Source organism: Pantherophis guttatus, chromosome 3 (genome assembly GCF_059756535.1).
Source record: "Pantherophis guttatus breed Tessera chromosome 3, ASM5975653v1, whole genome shotgun sequence".
NCBI lineage: Eukaryota > Metazoa > Chordata > Lepidosauria > Squamata > Colubridae > Pantherophis > Pantherophis guttatus.
In genome coordinates, this window is record NC_142065.1 from 21,844,421 (window position 1) to 21,851,621 (window position 7,201).

At 37.3% G+C, this 7,201-nt stretch overlaps 1 long non-coding RNA gene across 1 annotated transcript; it reads left to right on the forward strand.

The window, feature by feature from the left end:
• The first annotated feature begins 507 nt into the window (after positions 1–507).
• On the forward strand, positions 508–2,493 carry LOC117674806 (uncharacterized). The gene is made up of 3 exons (XR_004593986.3): positions 508–737; positions 1,095–1,203; positions 2,306–2,493. It is a non-coding gene; the product is annotated as an uncharacterized LOC117674806 (long non-coding RNA).
• Positions 2,494–7,201: the final 4,708 nt, after the last annotated feature.

Here is a 7,201-nt window from a genome sequence, read left to right on the forward strand (position 1 = left end):
GCATTTTTAAGCAAAGAGACCAAAAGAATTTAGCTTTGGGAGTTAGGACTTCAGATTATAAACCTTCCTAAACTAGCACATTCCAGATGTACTTAACTATCATTCTCTGTATGGTGATTTGGACCGTAGTCTGTGCAAGTGGTAAAAGGATGACAGATGGGAATAAATGTAATTGTTGTTCTGTGCATATGAATTATTAGCAGTAATGTGTCCATACTTGGGGACGGAACATAAAGCTGGAGACCATCCGTTCCAACTCCTGCTCAATCTATATATATAAAAGTGAAATACCACTCACACATCATCACGAAATCTCCAGAATCGTAAAGCCTACAAACTTGAAATTTGGCACATATGTTCCTCTTGGCTCCTAGGTGCTCACCAAGAAAGGATTTTATGAAATGACCATCAGATCATTAGTATTTCTTATATTATTATTAACACGCTCTGATGCTAAGGAGTTAGATGTTCTACTCCCCCTCCCCACCTGAAAAGAACTCTGTTCCAACTGCCATTTGGGCGTGGGCATGGACAGCATGTGACTTATCCAGCCTGTGGGCTGGGAGTTTAGACATTCTACTCCCCACCTGAAAGGGACAGAAGGGGATAAGATAGGAGAGGCCTCTGTGGGGCAAGCCTGAGGGAGAGAAGGGGATAGGAGAGGCTTCTGTGGAGCAAGCCTGAGGGAGAGAAGGGGAGAGGAGAGGCCAATCAAACTACTCATTAATTTTCAAGAGGTAAGTGTCGATTTATCAGGCCCGATCACATAGTTTCCTAGAGGAGCACGGGTATCCAGCTAGTATATAATACAATTTAAAGGCTCTCCATAATATGGATGCCTATTTTACTTGAATGTAGCAAGTGAAGGAATCACACAACAAGGGATCCTAAATTACCAGTAGGCAACAATTGGTTCCTATAAATATTCACATCTCTCAGATAGGGAACCAGGTTTGGTTTACCAGGTAGAAACCTAGCTTCTCTTGTTGAACTACTAAGGATGGTGCAGAATATGATTGGTTCATGTGCTCCTGCTGGGCATATGGGCTGTTGGAAATCCTACTACTACATCAAACCACTATTGTGTTCAGCAGCAGCCAACATAGGTATGTTCCTAGCTGGGTTCAAGGCCATCCCACAGAGACTATTTATAAAAGGTCTGGAGAATGCAACACTACATGGATAATATCACTAGTGCCCAAGGTAAGTTAATATCAATATTAAACTTTGATTAGATGGAATATTATTGATCAGCCTTTCATTTCACTGATAGATTATCAAAAGTACATAGCAAACATCAATCCAAGATTGTAAATCCAAGGTGAGTGGTGTAATTTTAGAAATATTTGTTTTCCTAAGTCCCCATGCTTGACAAATCCTCAATTCATATATCAAAATGGCTTTATTTGTAGTTCAAACCACATTCTCGTCTTCAAACTCTATAGTTTTTTCCAAAATAATTCACAAACTTATGTTTGTTTAAATCAAAACTGGACAATAATAGGATATGCCCATATCATAGAAGTTAATGTCCCTTCTGTCATATTACATTTCTAGCCTAATAATGTTGACAAATAAGTCTTTTTAAATGTCATTTGAAATATCTAATTAAGTTGAGAGGAAAAGCTGAATTGGCTAATCTTAAAATCATAAGAACATTATTTAATATTCTTTATGTTCCTTAAACATTAGGTTTTTAACATTCCAACTCTGTATTCCAAAGTTCTTACAAATTATTAATATTCCCTTTAAAAATATTCTGTTATCCATAATACTTATTAATTGCTGATTAGCAATTAACTGATTTAAAATAGGTTTATAACTGTTCTCCCATGAACTTTAAAACAGGTTTACACTGAGATTATCTGAAACTGTAAATAAAACTCAGAATTAAATGTAGATCCCAGATATTCATGCTGGATCTACAGTAGAATTTTCCTAAACGAAGACCAAATTCTTCCCTTGTTGTCAGAAGAACCTCATACAAACTTTCTAATTGGGTCCATATCATTTTTTGAACATAATAACCGAATTCCATGAAGAAAGAAAAATTGCATGTGTATATGTATGTATCCTATGAGACAGTGGAAAGCAGGAAAGTTAGAATTCTTCATATGACAGCTGCAATTTAGATTAAAATCTAGGAGACTGGCCTTCCCATTACAACTTTCTTAACTTTCAATCTGCTTAAAATTAATCTGGTAGCCATACCATTTTTGCAGAGTAGGGCTGAACTGTTAGCATTACGTAGGGGTGTTTTCATGGTCACAGCTGACGTCCTTCCTTTTTTTCATTCTCTGTGCAGATACTCCTCTCTTGAAACTGCATTTATGGGTCTTCCAAAAGCTCCTGATTGGTTTTTATGAGAAACAAGTTATTCCACACTAGTTGGATCTTTGATACGATTCAAGCAGCGTTCTTCTCATCTTCTTATAAATTGTACATAGCATAAGGAAGGTGGGGGAGAGGGGAAAAATAAATGATAGAAGACTGGCCTTTTTTATATATCTCTTTTATCGCTCTGTGGGAAATTGTTCTTTTAATTTATAGTGTGGCAGAAGGAAGAAAAGCTATTTTCCACAGACTAAAAACCTCATTGTCAGACTTAAAATATGAAATCTACGTCCTGTGAAGATTGCTGGTTATTTGCAAGCACAAACGCTTGAAGAGATTGCATTTGCTGTGCTGAAGCAGCAGAGAAAGGGAGGATTGGATATGCTGAAACAGAAATAAGGGCAGATAATTTAACAAACTCTCTTTTGGTTGCTGCTGTCAATAAGCACTTCCCTTTCCTTCAGTTCTTCTTCTCTTGAACAAAGGCATTTGCTCGTGCATTCCTGATTACCTGGGTCGACATTTGCAGTCAAATAATGCACAAGATTAATCTCTGAAATAAAAGGAATTTGTTTGGAAAAACATTGGGTAAAAATTATTAACATAAGCTGCTTCGATTAAAGTAGGCTTAAATCATTGCTAAAAACTTAGTGTGGTACAGTCCTATGGACTTAGAAGGAAACTACACTGTGTTCGGTGTACAATCCATAAACCTTACAATCCCTTCCTTCATTTTTATTATTGTTTGCAGTCCAATAGAGTTCAAAAGTTTTGGTAGCTTCAAAATCTGGAGAATTTATTTGGTACGAATATATGGTATAAATGAGTGGTGAAACTTTTTATCACCAGAGTTATTTTACTTATTTTACTTATTTTACTTATTTTACTTTATAAATATTTTACTTATATCCAATTCATATGGCTATTTCAAATATATTGAGTGGCTAACCAAGAATAAAAACAAGATCAAAAGATCATAAAAACAATAAGGAACCAGTATAGGATACATCACATCACAAATTAAGTCCAACAAGGTTGCAGTGTTTGTTTGTCTGTGTCTATTAATAGGTAAAATGAAAGGGGTCCACAGAGAACTACATCTGAAACTGCCACATGCCAAACCATCAGGGCATAAGTCTTCTACATAGACCCAAAGGTGCTTTTTAAAGGAGGCAACCAGACTTCCTTGTTTTTTCTTTGAAGACGTTTCGCTTCTCATCCAAGAAGCTTCTTCAGCCCTGACTGGATGGTGGGGAATGGAAGGATTTATACTCCTTGCAGACAGCAGGTCATTTGCATTCAGAGGTGGGTTTCACATAATTTTACCACCAGTCCGCTGCGCACCGAAAATGTGAGCATGCACACATGCGTGCTTCACTTGTGCATGCGCCTTCTGTGCATACTGGTTCTGGAGAACCAGTAGCAGAAATTTTGAGTAGTTCGGACAACCGGTAAATACCACCTCTGACTGGCCCCGCCCCCATCTATTCTCTGCCTCCCAAGTCCCAGCTGATTGGGAGGAAATGGGGATTTTGCAGTAACCTTCCTCTGGAGTGGGGAGGGAATGGAGATTTTACAATATCTTCCCCTGCCACGCCCACCAAGCCACGCCCACCAAGCCATGTCACGCCCACCAAGCCACACCCACAGAACCGGTAGTAAAAAAATTTGAAGCCCACCATTGACAATATACATATATCCTTTGCAACCAAATGTACCCCAGGTTCACTGAGGTGCTCTTTCAATTGCTCCTGAGCACAATTTCTAGCAGCTCCTGCCAACAGAGAGGGATACTGAAGGAGTATTCAGCAACATCCGGAGAGACACCTTTCCACTCTTGTCATAAGAGTTTGGCACTGAGTCATCACAAGACTCTTCCACCTTAACAAACAGATAGCCCACCCTCCTCAAAGTCAGCGTGCCAAGTTTATAGAGTAGAGGTAAAATATCCATAAGGAATACGGTCCATATTGTCAAGGTGGCAAATGAAATGTATGCTTTAAGCTCTGTCTGTGATACAATTAAAAAAACAGGCAGAGTTTCAAGCACATTTTTTCCTGAGGACACCCTTAGGTAGATGGAGGGGACCACGCTTGCCAGGATGACCAAATGGAATGACCAAATATTACAGGATTGCTTTGTCACACTTTGAGGGAAGTGGAGGTAACATTTGATCATCTAAAATATTTATTCACCTGGAACTTTTTAGCTGTGGAGGATCTAGTAAGTTCCTTACATCCCATAGGCTGTTGCACTTCCATTCAAAATATGGCTCCATTATTTGCAGTCAACAGGTGGATAAATGCCTTTTACTCAGTGCTATTTAATTAATCAACTAAAGCATAATTACCATCATAATTTTGATGCTTTGCATTTTCCTTAACTTTAACATCAGTTGGTCCAATGAGAGGAAGCTTCAGATAAATATTCTGCTTCCAAGGTACGCAGCTTCTGACGAAGATGCTTCTCAATAATCCAGGAATCTTGAGACAATTTAAGATATTTTAAAAAGAAATCATAGACGAAGTCACCAAAAGTCAAGCTTTACTTTTTAAAAATTCCCCTAAATCAATAAATTCAAAATCTAAAAATGCACCACTACTAAGTCACACTTTCTATGGGCATCCAGTGGTCAACAAATGGACACATCAAAGTCTTTCTTCTCTGCAAACTGTAGCTGAATAGTTTTTCTGCAGTGCTTGTCCTCAAAATATCCGAGTACCAATTTTCCCATTAAAGCCTAGCTGTTTCTCCATTTCCTCTGATTAACTCTATTAGTCAGAAATTGATAGGGTATATGACATTAACCTAATATGTATTCATCACCTAAATGATATGTTTAGAATAAAGCTGCAGTGAAATTACCTTTATATATGATAATATCTCAAAGATACACGATGGGCAGACTAAACGTCGCAGAGAACAATTATAAAAATGTCAGCTTTTTAGAGGTGGTATTCAGCCGGTTTTGACCGGTTCAGTTGTACCGATAGCGGAAATTGCAGGTGGAAATCACTCACCCGCCCACTTGCCCTGACTCTATGCTGTCCTGTTTAGGCACGTTTTTGAGGCTGGGCGTATGCGTGGAAGGCGCTCACTCGAGCAAAGCGCATGCGTGGAAAGCCGGGCTCATGCACACGCTCACATTTTCGGTGCTGGGTGAACTGGTAGGTAAATTGTGTGAATCCCACCTCTGCAGCTTTTCATCTTTTTTCATACTTAGCAAAAATGGATATTTGGCTGCTATTTTGAACCTGGAAACTGACAATAGTTATTTATTTATTTATTTATTTATTTATTTATTTATTTATTTATTTATTTATTTATTTAATTTGTATACCGCCCTTCTCCAACAGGACTCAGGGCGGTGAACAGTCAAGGTAAAAACACAACATATAAAATTTAAAAGCAATTTAAAAAACATTAAATAATTTTGGCCATCAATTTAAAATAACCCAGTTAAAACCAATTATAAATTTAAAACCGCAAGGATGGGGTCAAGCCAGCCAGTTTTGTCTTTCCCCTAATAATTTATTGAGACAGGCTTCTTTTTCTTCAGGTATTCTGCTGAATAAAGCATCATTACAAACATCCTGGGCCTGACATTTTGTCATTATTCAAGTCGCTCTTCTGGTCTATTATTTGTATGTCCCTTTTAATTATTAAAACATCAGCCAGTTTCATTTGTAAATTCAGTAGAGCAGCTTTTTCCATATCATTCTTGTAAGTTGTCGTTTTTAAGTCCACATGCAAAACAACTTATCTTCTTTCATCACTTCTTTTAAATCCATTTTTATTATAGCGGATAATCTTAAAAGTAAATTGTAAGTGCATTATTCCTAAATATCCTTGAATTCTTCCAAAGATAGAATATTTTGCTACATTCTGTATTAGTGGGTCTCTTCTCCTTTAATATTTATATCCTTTATATTTATTTCTGGTTTCCTCTTTTTTTCAAAATCACATCTTATGTTTTTTTTTCTAATCAAGATTGTCTCACATACAGTAAATATTTCTTACACTTAATTTCAAAATACTCACATAATTTTTAATAGTCTTTTAAACAACCAACAGGAAAAATTATTGTAATTAATATCAAAATCTTATTTCAAATCCATCTGGCCCTTTAGTTCATTTATAACTTTCCAAAAGCAATGTCCCCATCACTGTTTTTGCTGTTTATTCAAAAGTAAACATTTTAAGTCCATAAACTTGTATAAAATTTATTTCACCAAGGATTGAAGGAAACCCAGTGTGATGAAACTTGCCTTTCTGATGGTTCTTAATATAAAAAAAAGCCATTAACAAGCAACTTTCAAATAATTAAGGAAGAAGTATATAAATCCAGTGTGCTTTTGAGGGCACCAAAATGCAGCTTGTGGAAAGAGGATAATTCCTCAGTTTCCAGAACTGTAAAATCTACAGAGTCTTCTCGCATGGAGTGATGATAGGTAATCCCAAATCCTCTCCTTTATTTGGATAGGAGTTCCAAGGAGATGATCCGTTCACTGGCTCCTCATTCCATTGCGGTTAACAGAAACAGAATAACAGAGTTGGAAAGGACATTGGACATCCTCTAATCCAACCCATCCTCAAGTAGGGGATGCTATCCCATTTCTGACAAATGACTGTTCATTCTCTTCTTAAATACCACCAGTGATAGAGCACCCACAATTTCTGAAGGCAAGCCATTCCATTGATTAATTGTTCTGTCAGGAAATTTCTCCTTAGTTCTAGGTTGGTTCTCTCCTTAATTAGTTTCCATCCATTGCTTCTTGACAGTTGACAGTAGCAGAGCCATCTTCAGTCTCTTATTGCTTTCCAGAAGTCCTCACTGCCCTGCTGTATCCTTTCCCATCTATCTCCA